The sequence below is a fragment of the Lepisosteus oculatus genome, chromosome 3 (assembly GCF_040954835.1).
Source record: "Lepisosteus oculatus isolate fLepOcu1 chromosome 3, fLepOcu1.hap2, whole genome shotgun sequence".
Taxonomy (NCBI): domain Eukaryota; kingdom Metazoa; phylum Chordata; class Actinopteri; order Semionotiformes; family Lepisosteidae; genus Lepisosteus; species Lepisosteus oculatus.
In genome coordinates this window covers 5,419,490-5,436,216 of record NC_090698.1, presented here as the reverse complement: position 1 = coordinate 5,436,216, position 16,727 = coordinate 5,419,490, and the positions used below count along the sequence as shown (strand labels likewise).

Below are 16,727 nucleotides of genomic sequence, written 5' to 3'. Positions count from 1 at the left end.
CCGGACTTGACCAGGTTAAAGTTGACGTTTCAAAATTGTTGTTGCAACACAAGGGTTACAAGCCGCACATTGTTTCAGGACGGAAATGAAGAGAAAAAAAACACAGAAAATGCACAGTGCGACATTTCCATGGGGCAAGCTGAGCTCCAAGTATTTTAATGGGCACTGGTGAGCCACAATGTGCAAACACTGCAGTAGCTGTTTTTATACCTTCCAAATTAAAAGCAGGCCTGTCTGTTTTGAGGGGCCAGAGAGTGGGAGGAAGAGAGACATGGAGGAGACAGGAGACAACAGGACTGGCATTAAAAAACCAACAGGACCTTAAAATAAAAATACTGAGCAAACTGCAGCAGCCAAGCTGAAGAGCTTTGCCCAAGATTACACGTACTGTGTGGAACATACAACATAACGTCAACTGCAATACTACAGAGACATGAAAAAATATTTTCTTCAGTTGTTGATGCTCGAATGCAAGGCAGCCCTTTATTCTAATAGTGTGCAATAAACACAGTGGCGTTTGTTATAATATGGCAGGGCTGTGCACCCACATGTGGAGAGTGTCAACAGTTATTTTCGTATTTAACACATCAAATTTAACCCCAGTCAAATATGATTGATTTATGATAATAAGGCGATGCAAAATGAAATTAGAAATAAAGCAGAAATGCATAGCTCTTCACAGTAAGTTAAAAATCTACTTTATTATTAGTGCACAACCAATTATGAATGCAAATTAGAGGAGTTTATTGGCATATGTCCATTGGAACTATTATGCGTGCTGATCTCTCGGGACATGCGTGCACAGTACAGCAGACACAATGTAGAGAGTGTATTACACACATAACACATAAAACAAGAACAATAAATATGTTGTGGGAAACAATCAATATGTAGTAGTGGAAAAAAAAAACATGTCAGTCGATGCAAAAAGTATACTGAGTCCGAGGCACTGCAGTTTGTCTGGTCACACACATGTACAGTAATGTAGTGGGTCACTCTGTCCCCTCCCCGTCGAGATCCACTTTGAAGTAGATGCAAGGAATCCCTACCTGTGCCAGCCCATTTAAAGAGTACAGTAGGTGGGGGGGCAGCTCCTTCAGTTTACGAGATGAAAACAGGATGGCTGAGCAATTGAAGTCTCCTGCTCATGCCTCACAGCTGCGAGACAGAGGGCCTTGCCCCCTCCGCTTGGCTGCCGCTGCTGGGAGGGCGAGAGTGCTCAGTGTGAGGGGCAGGCAGGAGCACTCAGGCATGTCAGGAATGTCTCGAGTGCCCGGCACAGAGCGCTCTCCCTGCTCGCAGCCCCCCACTGCACCGAGCTGAAATAGGCATCAGCCGGTAAGTGTGTACATGTGAGAGAAAGAGGGGGTCCTCCTGTCCACTGGAACAACCCTTCTAGAGCGCTGAGAAGACGCACAGATTATCATGATCCAGTGTAGCGTACCCGCAAAGACACATACAGGAAGACACTACAATGTGATTTTCCTTGCACTCAAAATGCGATGCTGTAAAAAAGTACTTAATTCTTAAACGCTAGTCAAACAGTATTACATGGCATCAAAGGGTCTTCTGGGAAAAGCAAACAGACATAAAAGTAGTGTCTTCTGATCCGATTGGTCAAGTGCCTGCAGCCTGTAGAAATTATTTTGACTTTAAAAAAACACATAATCAAATGGGTTTTTTTTTTAAAACTGTTTTGTGAAAATAGACAACCTAGAAGCCGATCATAGTCCCACTCACAAAGATTAACCAGATTCTTGATTGATTGATTTCAAAGGGTGCTCAGAAATTTAGCAGGGGATCATCCTTGTTTATAACCTATCTAGGGATTGGCCAGTTCAAACGTTTCACTTGTGGTCTCATGCATATGAAGGATCCACCCATTTAGCAGTGCAAGGGGATTGCACAATAGCATCAAGAACAACCGGAATGGGTAGTAGCATTAATGAAGGCTGAGGAAATCACTTAAGATCTTCCTGAGCGCCAACACATCCACTTTACGACACAAAAAAAGCCCAGAAAGACACGTCGAGCTGTGGGTCACCACACAACAATTCAAGTGCACAGTTAAAAATGTACACCAAGGCATTCAGTCTTGAAGACAGGCGATAGCTCTGTGCTTAGAATTCTCCTGGTTTTAAATCCTTGCACCAGAGCTGCACAGTCTCGAAAATCTTCAGAGCACAGATTCTCAGTGACAATTGGTATGAGCGCATTTATATGCATGTGTTTAAAAGTGTTCTGTGGGTGTCTGCATGCGAGAGGAATTTTCCCCTTAACTGAACAAAACTGACTGACAGTGATCACAACAATTTCTTGCGGAGAAAATCCATGGTAAGCCTGGAAATGTGATAGTGCCTGGTATCCAATTCCAGCTGCGAGGGAACTGAACACACCCAGTGCTGCCTGGCACGCTGCCATTCTTACTGTGCCATCACCGCTGTCCACATGGCGGCCACCTGCCAGACTGAAAAGGTCACTGGACTCGTGTCCGATTGCTTCCCTCAAATCAAAACCACTGCGGATTTCTGTAAGAGGTTTTGACTGCCATATCTGCTCTTGCATTTCCGATGCTGACATCAACGTCATTCTTAAAATCCAAATCGCCCCTTGAATCTTGAGCGCAAGGTTGACACGGACAGCAGTGGTTTGACCAGGAGTCCCCCAGCAGAGCAGGACCCTCTTGGCTTTCTTTCTCCCCAAAGGTCACTCGTGTGACTTGCGGGACGAGGACAGGCTTGGCGCCAGTGAGCACAACTCGCGTCTTCTGATTGGAGCTCACTCTCCTGTGAGGCACAGTGGAGCTCACACCCTGTCGAACAAGTGCAGGTGTCAGACACGCAGGCCTGCCTGCCGCTCCTTAGTCTCTCCACACTCACTCACAAACAACTGGCAAGCAAATGCACAGATTTAAATATCTCTCCATAGTATTAACTTTGTGACCGCAATTACATGTAAGGTTATGGAAACAATTATGAGAATTAGGGGATCACCTAGATCTTAGGGTAGTGTCAGAGAAGGCAAGTCCTGGCTTAACAACTGGTTAAAAGATCTCTGAAGAAACAACAACACTAGTGGATGCACCCAGAGCTCATGACATGATAAGCTCAGGGATATAGATTTTCAGAAGCTTTTTGATAAGGTTCCCCACACATTCACGATGGTGAACAGGAAAATGTGTGCATTTGCACTGAGAATTGGTTAACAGAAAACAGAGTACAGACAAGTGATGCGATTAGTGGAATATCACAGGCATTTGTACCAGAACCACTGCTATTTCTGAATTACTCGTCTATCCGGGATTGGGATTCTAATATAGTTAACACATTAGTCAAGTCTGAAGACGTGAGGATGTTTGGCAAACACTACAGAAGCAGAAAATGAAATTAAAGAAAGATTGAGATCAAACTGACAGACGCAAGGAGTATGACGTGTTCAGTATAATCATGGCAATCATATCAATGGGTGTTATTATTGTACAATGTACGAGCTAGACCTCATTAAGAATACTCTATACTTCTGCTCACCATGTCGCAAACGTGTACTGCTCCGGCACAGTCCAGAAAAGAGCAACAGGATGCATTCTGGGATACCCCACGCTAACAGGGTAAAAGACCTGAAACCTTTTAGTCTCAAGCAGAGATGACAACCAGGGGACCAGAAACATTGAAATCCTCAAAGCCAATGACCAAGTCTTTTCAGCGGGCTTTTTCAGAACCACGTGTGTGAAACACGGACCAGAAGACACAAGTGGAAAACACACAGAAGTGCATTTAAAACTCAGAACAGGAGGTGCTTCTTTACCCAAAGGGTTGTGGGAGTCTGGAACTACCTTCTCAACGGTGTTGAACCCAATAATCCGCTTTCCTTCGAGTGAAGGCTAGATCCAAGGATCCTGTCCTCTTGTTCATCATCTTCCTTATGTTCACAACAATCCAATTCCTGTTGCACGTTGCACTTTGAAGGGGAATGGGAATGGGAATGGTGCGGAGGCGTCACCTTCCCACCAGGTTCGCTCGAGCCTGCTCACGTTTTGCTGCAAAGCAGTTTACACGGCTCTAGGGCTCCCGTAAATGAACAGGAAGAACCCTGCGCGGCTTTGTTCCTGCGCACAGCAGCAGGTGGTAACAGGCCCAAAGACTTTATCTGAGCCCCTGGGGTGCTTATTTGAAACAAACTGCATCACCCCACCTTGTTTCCTCTGCAGCACAAATCTGGGACCGATTCTGCACAAGCACTGTGAAATGGTTTTGTTTGAAAGTGTATAGCCCACTTTTATGTGGTTTTGGTAGTATTTACAATTCTACAATAGGTTTAATTCCATGCTGAAAAGAGAAGAAAGAAGAGAACGTTCCGGCCGTGGAGCCTTCTTCAAGTGTGAGAAGGCTCCATGGCCGAAATGTTGTGTTTTCTTTCTTCTCTTTTCAGCCTGGAATAAACCTTTACTTGCTCCTTTGCAGCCTACGCATGCTGATGCAGCTACCCACCTGAACTACATTTACAATTCTATATTACTGTAGATTTACAGTTTCTGCAGCTATGCTTTAAGTTTATCTGGGCATATGAATGAAACCATCCTTAACCACTGAAAAGAGGAGACCAGTGCATTACTGTGCATTCTTACTGAAGGGAAACACACACTGCAGCTGTGCTAAGGAATCATGCTTCCTATCCTGTGCTGTCAAGACACCCAGCTATAGTCTATTAAAAAACAGTACATCACAGTACACCAGGGAGAGCTGTCTCCTGCAGTTGTCAGTTTGAAAGCAAGCGAAGATAAACACATTACACCTCACCTCCTTCTCTGTTGGGGAAAAAAAAAAACTCTGGTGGCTCTTTCAGGCACCCGGAAGAGCTGGGACAGTGAGAAGACCACATGCTTACAACACTGGGAATATGGAGCAAAGTGTTTCACCTCACTCTGCAAAAACAAACTTTCCAGCAAAGTGGCCTTTCCTTTCAGGTTCAGTTACTGATGTTTCTTGTGTGCTGTCACAAGCTGGGCAATAAATTACCATTATCTCATGACCAAATTTTCATATAGGAGAACATTTCTAAATGTGGCAGGCCCAAGCCTGTTATAACTAGAGATCTCCAAGCCCTTCCAAAATTTCACAGAGAAAGAAATATCACTCAATGTAGGTAAGACAAAATACCCGTCTGCACAGTTTAATCTATCTCTATGGCCTCTGCTCAGCAGAACTGAATCTGGGGTGTAAAAACTCCAGGGCGAACACTTACACACAGCAGTGAACAGAAGGCGGGACATAGAGCACTGGACCTCTCACTGTGTGGCTGAGGGTTCAAATCCCAGGTGCAGTACAGCTGATGTTCTCTTGAGCAACATACTGCAATCAGATTGCTCCAGAAAAACTGCACACCAACACAAGATTACAGCGTCATTCAAACAAAATAATAATAATAATAATACACTTGAGCTCTCCTAAACCCAACCAGTCTCCAAAACCAACGAGACAAAAAAGTCATGTTCTTTCCCCAATTTCACAATCAGCAGAGTGCGTCACAGCAACCAGCAATTTTAATTGAATTTCTCCTCGCTAGCACAGCAGGCGACCAGCAGAACAACTTAATGACTCCTCGGCTATGTGCTGCGTGTAGAGGGGGAACAAATTGAACTGCCGTTTGAACGCCAGGCTCCTGTACGCACGGCCCCGTGGATGCCACCGTGAATATTCCTGCGGTAGACATTGTGCTCAGAAAAGAATGCCCTTTTATTACTTTTTTTACAGTGTCTTACCTGTATACGTGTACTTGGTTAGCATGCACTCGTTTTAATTTCAGTTTAGGCTGAGAACGGTTCTCAAAGTTATGTTCCTCTTTTTAAATAGTGCTAAAAAATTCCACTTTGCACTTCTTGAATGCTTTGGGCACACTGTGACGTTGTAGAAATTTTGGCAACCTCCCTGTCTAGGCAGATCTGCCTTCAGTGGATTTTCAGAGTGCAGCAGTAAACAGTGGGCAGCCCATAAAGTAGTTATCAAGCTCCCTATCTACGGCACTCCCTCCGGATTGAAATCAGAGTGTACAGCTGCATCCTGCTTTCTTTTTTTTTTTTAAAAAGGCCAAACTGAAGGCTCATCACGTAGAGCTTCTTTTCCTTTACTGCTTTGTGCAAAGTGCCTTGAAGTTGACCATGTGAAGAACTAAGGGTGCTACAGTATATAATCCTATATTACACTGTACTGTACCCTAGGTATCTTAATGTTATAACCTTTGACCTCTCGACATGAGGCCGGTCGTGTTCCAGGAAGGGAAGGAATGGATCCAAAGGGGAATGGCAGCTCCTTGAGCTTCTTTTCCTTTACTGCTTTGTGCAAAGTGCCTTGAAGTTGACCATGTGAAGAACTAAGGCTGCTACAGTATATAATCCTATATTACACTGTACTGTTTTGAACAGTACACCACAGGCATTCAAGGCCTGATGCCCTCTCTCCCCTCCTGGAGCTGCCCTAGGTATCTTAATGTTATAACCTTTGACCTCTCGACATGAGGCCGGCCGTGTTCCAGGAAAGGAAGGAATGGATCCAAAGGGGAATGGCAGTCATGTCTAACTCAGCCACTCTCAACCAGCAGGCATGTGCCATCCGAAACCCAGATGCAAAACCAATTCAGAGCCAGACCTTCCACTTTGAGAGAAAAAGGAAGCTGAAGGAATTGCTACTGAAGATTATTAAAGCACATGTGACTCGCGTACTGGTCACTTTTATTTGACCACTATTTATTAGTGCACTAACCTCCTCCACTAACCTGAGAGTGCAGCGTGTTGCACTACTGACATTGCTATCCATGTGTTAACTGCCTTTTATGTGGGGAACAGTCACACGAATAACTAGAGAATAACAGAGTGTCTTGTTCCAGAGCGAAATATCCCTTTAGCCTTTATTTTTTTTATTTAGAAAACAAATGTTAAATATCGCCATCCGTCCATTTTCCAACTGCTTCTTCCGATTCACGGCCGCGGGAGAGCCGTGCCTATCCGGCCAAACAACGGGTGCAAAGGCGGGGTACCCCCTGGATGGGACACCAGTCGATCTCAGGCCAAACGCAGGGTTTTTTTTTTCCTCGCTAGAAGCCAATTAGCCTTCCAGAATGTTTTGGGATTGTGGGAGGAAACCGGAGCGCCCAGCATGAGGAGAACACGCCAGCATGAGGAGAACACGCCATCTCCACACAGGCAGCACCCCTGGTCCGGAAGTAAAGCTGGGACACCAGCAATGCAAACCACGGCGCCACCACGCTGTCCTGTTGAGTATCTGATCAGGAAAGTGCCCTTCAGAAAAAGGACAAAGAAGGTAATAATATTTACCTGTGTCTGGGACAACAGATGATTATTTAGAAGAAATTTTGGGGTAGAAGCAATTTAGACGTGAAGGACAGGTGTTTCAGGGAAGGGACATGTCAGGCGAGGAAGAGGATAAATAATGGCAAATGTGCTCATTGGGATTGCTGAACCCTCTGTCAATTTCTGCGCTGCTCCCTTGTTCATCAGTGATGCGGTTTTCTCGCTTTTACACGAAGTGATCAAATGAAACCTTTGAAGGTCAGCACTTAGCTTCACGGAGCGGCTTGACAGACAAACCTTAAACAACCCTGATCTCAAAACAACCTCACACACCCATATCTGTTTCCGCTGGCAGCTTTCTCCCAAAGAGTCTTATCAGTGAATTGTAAATCGTTATTGGGAACCAGCACGATGCAGACCGCACCGATCGATACCGTTAAATTACAAACAACAACAGCGACACTTTATTAAAATACCGGCGGTAGAATTACGATCCCAATCACTTATTAAAAAAAAAGCAGCAGTGTAATTGGAAGCACAGAAATTAAAAAGATAAACCCGAATGTAAGAGTCAACAGGTGGTCCATCACCAATGCGCCAAGAGCCTGCGATTTCATTTCTAAGAAATAAGGAAAGGCATTTCTGGGGGCGGCAGGTTTCTTCACAGGGAGGTGTCAAGTCCTGCACGTTACCAATATATCGCACATTTGCAGTCACATGATTTGCTGTGCCTCGGTTTCCCCTCTCCGCCTCACACCCTCATGTTCTCCCAACTTTCACAAGGGACGCCGCACACGACCACCCAGCCGGAGTGGACGGGGTGTCGGCGCCCCGCGGCACGATTACTCTGTATCAGCAGCGGCTACTGCGCCGCACGACAGTATTTATTACATACGATTTACACACACATATATATATACACACACAGTAGTCGTTTCTGCCGTAAGACGGGCACTAAATGCGCGCTGTGGTGTACGTGGAGATCAGCACTCGCCCAGGAGTATCACATGAACATTTCCCAAGTACAGCAGATGTCTTGATATGGTCCAATAATGGCTGCAAAAGGACTCGAAACACAGGACGGTATGTTGAATTGATCCAACATGAATCCGCTGCCGGAAAGTGGAGCAAACTGCATTTCTTCCCCGTATACTGCAGCTCATAATGATAAGTCACGCTGATAATAATCGTGTTTGGACTCGCGGAGTGTGCCATGCTGTAGGTCCACTTCAGAGAACTGCCCAACACATCGATCCAAACGCAGCCTGACCTGGACGAGTGACCACGACAGCCAGGTCTTGCGGTGTGCTCCGGTTTGATTTTTGTTTGTTTTGAAAACGATTGGGAAAAAAACAAACCACGACCGGACTTGCACAGATTTTCAGATACATTCCTAAATAGGTCAACGGTTTCGGTTTTCGCCGAAAGAAGGGCGAATAATCCACTAAAATTTAAAAACAAAACAACCTCCGATACTTGGACACGACCTAGCTCTTGAGCCACACCGCAAGTTTTCACAAATGACAAAGTAGAAACTGTAGATAGCCACGACTGAACTCCACTGACCCTTTCACAAAAGATACAAAAAATAATAAAATATAAAGCCAAACAATGTATGAAGTTTATATCGTTTCCTACCTGGGTGTTTCCTTGGTGTCTCCCGTTCTAAAGCAACTCCGAAAAACCCCAGCGAGTTTCTCTCTCTGCTGTTATTGATTATATCCTATTCCGTAGATCCCCAGCCGCGACCTCACTTTCTCGTCGCCATGTTGGGACAGGGATCGCAATATCCGGGACATTGGAGTCACTCCAGCTCCATAGCAACCAGCGTAGGAACTGAGCCCCTAGCAACCGCGGACTGACTGCTGGACAGTACAGGAGCCAGAGTCTCCGGACTTCAGTTTTGTCTCAGTAACGGACCCTTAAAATCGCCTCTGCCGCATTCGGTTTCGCTCCTTGTTATAGTCTAAATATAACATACTCTCCACCAGAAGCTGTTTTCCGAAGATGTAAAATGTAATTATGTCGCCGAAAGGGATTCGCCCTAAGATGATGAGATAGTTAATTGACAATATGTTAATTGCCTGCCAAGTCGATCGGATCTTTATCGTATTATGTTGGAGTCTAATGTGTGCAGTTTATGCTGCGGGCAAAAAAAACAACTGCAGGATTCCAGGAAAAAAAATATTTACCGCAAGATTGTGTGTGTCTGAATTAAATCAATCAGCTTTGCTGTTGTAAAGGGTACCTGCCTAAGGAGAAACTAAATCTTGAGAGCCGTGGGTGATAAAACTAACAAGTCTTCGTTAGAAAGCACGCCACCAGTAAGCAACGAATGAGCCTAACATGGACATAATAGTCATCATGTGACATCGGTAGAAGAGAAAAGGTCACGTTGGAGGAAAACCAGACCATACCTCAGAGTCTGGCTGTGTGTGTGTGTAGGGGTCTGTTCAGGATTCATTTAAAAGAAGATGGCTCTAAAATTACTTCATGTCTGAAACCTGCTGCACAATCGTGCTGAAAACATTGATCTGAGAATCAAATCGAGGCCAAATCGACAGCTCCAGACATTCACAGGGGTGGGGCTCATTTTAAATATCTAAGTGCTCCTGACTGCTAAGGTCATCGCACAATTCAGTGAATTACATGAATGGGCTTTTGTGTTCTGAGCCTAAAACATGTTTTCTTGAAGATGATATCCACACATCCTACATCTAACTGCTTTATCCAATACAGGGTGCCAGGGGAGCCAGAGACAATCCCTGCGATCAATGGGCACAAGGCAGGGCACACCCTGGGCAGGATGCCAGTCCATCAGAGGGCAGACACACACACAGACAACCCACACTTGCACCAGGGCCAATTTTACCAGAAGCCAGTTAACCTACTTAATTAAATTGGGGTTAAGATCTTACCATAACATCTTTGGACTGTGCACTGAACCAGAGAACCCAGCAGAAACCCATGCAAACACAGGTAGAACACACAACCCTAACCCCTAACCCCTCAAAGGGTTAAAAAGGGTTTTTCATTTGGTAGAAAAGCTAGTTTTTCATTGAGTGGGTGGTGTGATGTGTTCTCTTGCCAGGGGGATAAAATAAATGCAAATGATCTTTGAATGAATATTCGATGAATGTATTTAATATGCAACAGGATCTAGCATCGTCTGGAATGTGAATAGCTTGGAAACTAATATGCTTCCAACTTCAACCTATTTTATGTGAGGATGTGTGTTGCTAAGGATATGTATTCTGCAGAGAGTTTGTCACTTCTGTAGGAGTTCTCAGCTAGAAAATGGCAAGACAAAGTTCAATAATGCAGTGAAAGTGAAAAAGACATTTGCTCTGACTGCATCTGCTGAAAATGACAAGCAACACAACTGCAGGTTTTCAATATATCAGGTAACAGGAGATGGGAACAGCAGTAGTACGATACTGAAGGAGACGGATGTCAAAAATCGTTATTAATGGTAGCAGAAGCTCCTCTGTCTCGAAAATGACAACAAATCCAGGTGAAAACGCAATCAAATACCGAACGCTTAGTGTCACCCACCCAGATTAGGCTGGGGAAGGACATACTCAATGACAGGACGTTGTCCATAAACAGATTAGAACACACTTTCAAATTCAGTTTTCACATAAGGAAGTAAGAGGACGCTAAGTGGCCCATCTGGCCTGTTTGGGAGTTAGTAGCTAATTGATCCAAGGATCTCATCCAGTCATTGCTTGAAAGAAGCCAGGGGGTATCAGCCTCAACAGTATAGCTAGGTATCTTGTTTCATACTCCCACAACCCTTTGTATAAAGAAGGGCCTCCTGTTCTCAGTTTAAAATGCACGTCTATGTCATTGCATTGTGTCTCCTCTGGGTTGTGTCAAATTTGCTTGGAATGTAAAAAAAACCAACAACACTCATTTGGATCGAGAGATGCTGGTGAAACAAGAATATTGAAGGCGGGGTCCTCGGCTATACTGTTAATTTTCAGCTGTTTCAAATAGCTGAAGGGGTAATGGGATATACAAAAGGGAAAATAACTGGGCAAAGGCAAGAGAAAGGCTACTGCCTGCTGTACATGAGGAAATCAATACAGATGCATTCAGAACACAACCCCCAGGGCAGCCAGCGTGACTGCCTAACTATGGCAGTCTGAGGCTGTCATCTGTGAAATTACAGCTCAGCTCAATAAATAAAATGTTTTTTTCAGTTTATTTAACCCCCAACACTACAAACATATTAAAACATGCTCATATACCTGTTTTTAAAAAAGTATTTTCTTTGTTTCTTGGAAAATATCCTTGCTGGATAACTTAAAAACGAAATAAAATTCTATCTTATTTATAGTACCCAACATATGCATGCCAGATCTGTATGCATGCAAGTACAGCAGTCTGTGTACTGAATGCATTTTTGTGTTTAGGCTAAACAAAGTCAATGTTTCTTGTCTCCGTTTGATCTCCTGTCTTCAGAGGAGCACTGCAACTCTCCATGATGAAGATTGCTGACAAACAGTAACATCCCACCTGATACTGAACCACCATCATCATGCCCTTAATGTGGAAGAGCCCAACACTCAACAGCCACCTATCAAGAGACTGAAAACCATCAGACTCCCTTCCCTGAAGACTTAGGAACAACAAGAACTGAATTTCTTTAGTCTTGAAAAGAGAAGACTGTGAGGGAACCTGATTTAAGTGTTTAAAATCCTCAAAGTCACCAGTAAGGTTAACCCAGAGGATTTCTGTAGAGGGAACCTGAGGACACAAGGGAAACCTATATGTAAGTGAATTTAAAACAGAAAACAGGCGGCACTTCTTTACGCAAACAGTTGTGGAGGTATGGAGCAAGTTATCCAACCGTGGTGCTAAAGCCCAAAACCCGGCTTGCTTTCTTTGCATCTCTTTAAGGTCTTCAGAGCTTAGCAGAGATACACCAACTGTAGAATACATTTGGGAAAACATTGGTTTGAAACAGCTATTGTCATTTATGATGTCCACCAAACGAGAAGTGTTTTAAATGGTGAATTCAACACAATTTGAAAAGGGACCAGTTTATCCCACTGTATTCCAGGTGCAGTCGATGCCAGTGCAGCACTCTGTGGGGCAGAAAGCAGAGACGTCATCTTCTGTGAAAGACATGACAGTAAGAGCAGAGGTACGACCGTAGAGAAGCAGGGAGGAAAAAGACAAGCACCCCTAGAGATGCACACTGCTTGCACAACAGGAACTGCACTCAGTGGGTAAATGTCAGCATCGATCGGAGATTATGATCATGCATGCACTGCTACTTCCCTAGCCATTGTCAAAAAAAGCGGTAGACAAAGATGACGTGGGCTCCTAAGAGGCTCCATCAGTAAAGGCTGTGACAGAGTGCAAACTGAGGACCAAGGCCCTGACGTTTCATGTGTGAGCCGGGTCACTGCGGAAGCCAGCTCAGGGTTTCCCCGAAGGGTGGCAGGTTAGGGTGGGTGTGGCTCAGCCACGGTCCAGTCGACTCTGTGAACTGCAGGGCGTCTCCCTGAGAGAGGCACCTCTTCTCAGGCCTGGACTAGCTCTCCTGCTGGCACTGTGGAGCTCACAGCGTGCCAAATGGTGAATGCGTGTCAGAGAAAAAAAAGGGCACACGAATGAAATCGTAGAAAGAAGGCAGAGTCTCAATGCAACTGACAGTGCCAAACTGCCAGGATGTATAATCGACCTAGTCACACAGAGAGCTGCTTGCCTTGATGGGTCATAGGAAGCCAAAGACTATCCTGGAAGCACAGGGCAAATTTAGAAAAATCCATATCCATATGCCTGGAGGTGAGAAGACACCCAAACACCCAGAAGAAGACCATGTGAGCACTAGTGGAACATGCACACTCCACACAGACGCCACAGCAACCCAGGACCAGCCCCAGAGTCCAACAGCGGTGAGGCTGCAGTGCTAACTGCCTGCCACGCCACTGTGCGACCCAGGGCACGCAATAAAAGAAAAGGCTCATCTGCAATTCCAAAAAAAAAAAACTCCTTAAACAATCAGATCCTGCATGGGTTAACTGAGCACAACTGGTGGCCCTGCTGGGACCGCTGTGGGCTCCTGGTGTCGGCTGCTGGGGCTCAGCCGCGCCAGGGCGGGCACGGCGCTAAAGCCCTCGTCCGCCGGGGCTCCCCTGCAAGCCCGCCCTGCCTGGCGGCACGCGTCGCCATGGCAACCCCAGCGAAGCAACCTCTCCGCAGCCGCCTGAGATCGAGGAGAGAGGAGGAGGAGAAGGGGACAAAGGGAGAGGGATCGTTCCTTCTGCCGTTGTTGTTGTTTGTCGTGTCGTGAACCACAAAGGGAGGAGCAGCAGCTGGAGAGAGCCAGGGCAGGGGGGGGAGAAGGAGCCAGCCGGCACGTGGCGAGAGAGAGCAGAGAGCGATGTGCCTTCCAGGCTGCAGCGCTCAGATCGATTCGTGATCCAGGGAACAGCCATGCAGATGGAAGGGGGGACTCGCGTTCATCCGCGCTGATCCCGCGAAGCGCTGCAGACAGGCGGCCGAGCGGCACTCCTGTCCTGTGACCCTGCGCGGACACCTTCCCAGCGTCCTTTCCCTGCAGCCCGGCCGCCGGGGCATGTTCACGGCTGCAGGCCAGGCCGCACGCCGCGAGGACAGCGCGGCGACGGGGACCCTCCTCCAGGCCATGTCGGATGGGAAAGTCCAGCTGGCCAGGTTCATCCTCGCTGCCCGGGGAGAGAGCATTGTGAACACGCGGGCTGGGGGGGCCGGGGGGGCCGCGGGCCGGACAGTGCTGATGTGCGCCGCCCTGCTGCCCAGGCCAGCGGACAGGACCCTGTTCCTCAGGCTCGCGCTGGCAAAGGGCGCCGATGTGAACCTGCGGGACGAGGGCGGGCGCACCGCGCTGAGCCTCGCCAGCGAGCGGGGGTACCTGGACGTGGTGAAACTCCTGCTCCGCCACGGGGCTGACCCAGGGATCTCGGACGAGCAGGGGCGGACGGCACTGGCCTACGGCGTTCGCGAGGGGCACAAGGCAGTGGTCCGGTTTCTGCTCAAGGAGTCAGAGGGGCCGGAGCAGACGGGGCGTCTGTGTCAGGACCACACTGGGGGGTCGGGCGGAGTCCCGCGGGATCCCCGCGAGGACCACAGCCGTGGGAAGAGAGGAGAGGGCCGCCTGCGGCCGCAGAGACCGGAGGAATGCGCCGGGCCGCCAGAGCTGATCCACGAGGAGCAGGAGGGCAGAAGTGGACATGGAGGCCCCCAGGACTCCCAGCAGGCTCAGCGTGAGGGGTCTGGTCCCCCCGGGGGCTGGAGGAGACTGCTGCGCCGGGAGGGCGCTGGGACGCTGGCGGAGCTCATCATCCGGAACCCCTACACCAGAGAGGAAGAGAGGGAGAGGGGGGCCTGCCCCGCAGTAAGGGGGCCCCAGCAGGACGATGAGAGCTCCCCCCCCGGATGGTCTGCTCATCGCCACTTCCCTCTTCCACCCCTGGCCAGCCCGGTCATCCGGAACCCCGTGTTCGCCACCGCCACACCCGGACGCAGACGGGAAGCCCGCACTTGGCCGGGACCCAGCCTGGACAGGCCCAGCCAGAAAGTCCAGAGCCAGCAGAGCCCTGCAGAACCGCCCAGGCCCAGTTTTCTCCCCAGCTGGCTAACGAGGGTGCATTCACAGCCTCCTCCCTCTGATCCGGCTGGCAGGCCTCCGCATGGCTCATTTCCGAAGCCCCCGAGCGGCTGGAGGAGGTGGACAGTGACCAGGAGCACGACGAGCTGCGGAGGGCCCACCCAGGACGAGGAGCAGCCCAGCAGAACCCTCAGCAGCCTCCGGGATCAGCCTGAGACCCCGGGGCTGTACCTCAACCCAGCGGCCGACTGCGGACACAGTGAACCCCCAAGGCCTCTCCAGAGAAGCCCACCCCAGGATCCCGAGCTGCCCTCGTCAACCTCCGCCGACCCCTCTGCCTCTCCGGGAAGAGAATCGACGTCCCCCTCGGAGACCCCCGACACAGTGCTCAGAAACAAGTGGTTCCAGGAGAGGGGCTCAGTCTGTGACCTCACGGAGAGGCAGGGGTGCTTGGAGGTTGGGGGCGTCCAGAGCTCTGCCCAAGCTTCCCACGTGAAGAGGCAGGGTGGAGGGGTGTCGGGGAGCCCCAGGCCCCTCGGAGTGTGCCGCCGCCACCCCTCCCCTGAGGCCAGAGGGCCGATCGGCAGACAGACGCACGGCCACCAGGAGGCGGAAGTGATCTCCCTGCGCCACTCCCAGCCCAAGGCCTGACACAGACAGCCCCACCTCTAGGTAACTCGTAGCCGGAGGCTCTCAGCCGGGGGTTGGATACACGCACAGCCCCTGAGACGGTCGGGGGGCTAGGCTGCGGGAGAGGCCAGGGGGAATTTTCCAAAACACGAGAGTAAAGTGTGCCGGGAGAAAAAAAAAGAGTTCTGGGGACGTGAGTGTTCATCCGAGTCTGGATTGCACACAGCCGACAACGTGTCCTTCTCTGCCTCCGACGGGGCTCTTCCCAGTCAAAGCACCAGATAGGCAGGCAGCTTTTCGCAGCTTCAGACTCCCGATTTGCTCCTGTGTCTCAGAAAACAACTGTGAGCATTTAAAGAGGAAAAACGTCTGAGAGACACTGGATGCGTGGAAAAGAGACGCAAATTGAACATGATTTGCAAACTTGTCAGCTCTGGTTAAACAGGGGTTTGGGGTAGAGACGCTTTTTTTTTCCATTCCAAGATACTTGGTAGTTCATTGTGTTTTTTTTTATTCTACCATATTTTCTCTTGTGAATCTCCTGACTTTATGAGGCCAAACAAGATAAATCTGTGGCTGCATTAGAAATCAGAGCTTTATCAGTAAGACAAATTCCTAAGTAAAGAGAATCAAGTTTGAAGAATCAGAGTGAAGGGGAGTTCTTATGCATACACTGTAACAATACACCGTAACACTGTAACAATACATTGTTAGATTGAAACAACACACTGTAACAATACACTAACAATACACTGTAACTGTAATAATACACTGTAATACTGTAACAATACATTGTAACACTGAAACAACACACTGTATGGGCACACAATGCGGCACAAATTGACATTTATAGTTGTGCAAGGAAGTAACATTTTTCAGGTTCTGTGAAACGATGGGGATGAGAAATGTTAGATTACCACAAAAGAACTAGGAGAGTGCAGTTTGGACAGAAATATAACACAGAAGTTAAATGTCCTCTGGTTTTAAGAAAAAGGCTGTTGAGAGATTACAGGGACAAAGCAGAGAGGTTGACAAAGACAGACCTGTGAGGCAGCAGTTCTCGGCAAACAGCTTTCTTATTTTAACATTAATTTCACACAACAGGTACAATGAAGTGAGTGAATTAAGATTAAACGGGAGTTAATGACTCAGTGAAAACCTCCCACAAAAATAAGAAAGATATATAATAGC

General features: G+C 47.8%; 1 protein-coding gene and 1 long non-coding RNA gene across 2 annotated transcripts in view; one reads left to right on the top strand and one right to left on the bottom strand.

The window, feature by feature from the left end:
- Window positions 1-9,559, bottom strand: part of pak4 (p21 protein (Cdc42/Rac)-activated kinase 4) — a 41,107-nt gene extending 31,548 nt beyond the window's left edge. The window contains exon 1 of the mRNA XM_069186375.1: window positions 8,942-9,559. The gene's annotated coding sequence lies outside the window, so the exon portion shown is untranslated. The remainder of the gene's footprint in view (window positions 1-8,941) is intronic.
- On the top strand, window positions 9,212-12,905 carry LOC102689915 (uncharacterized). Its single transcript, XR_011185526.1, has 3 exons — window positions 9,212-9,319; window positions 11,771-12,080; window positions 12,372-12,905. It is a non-coding gene; the product is annotated as an uncharacterized lncRNA (long non-coding RNA).
- The last annotated feature ends 3,822 nt before the right edge of the window (window positions 12,906-16,727 follow it).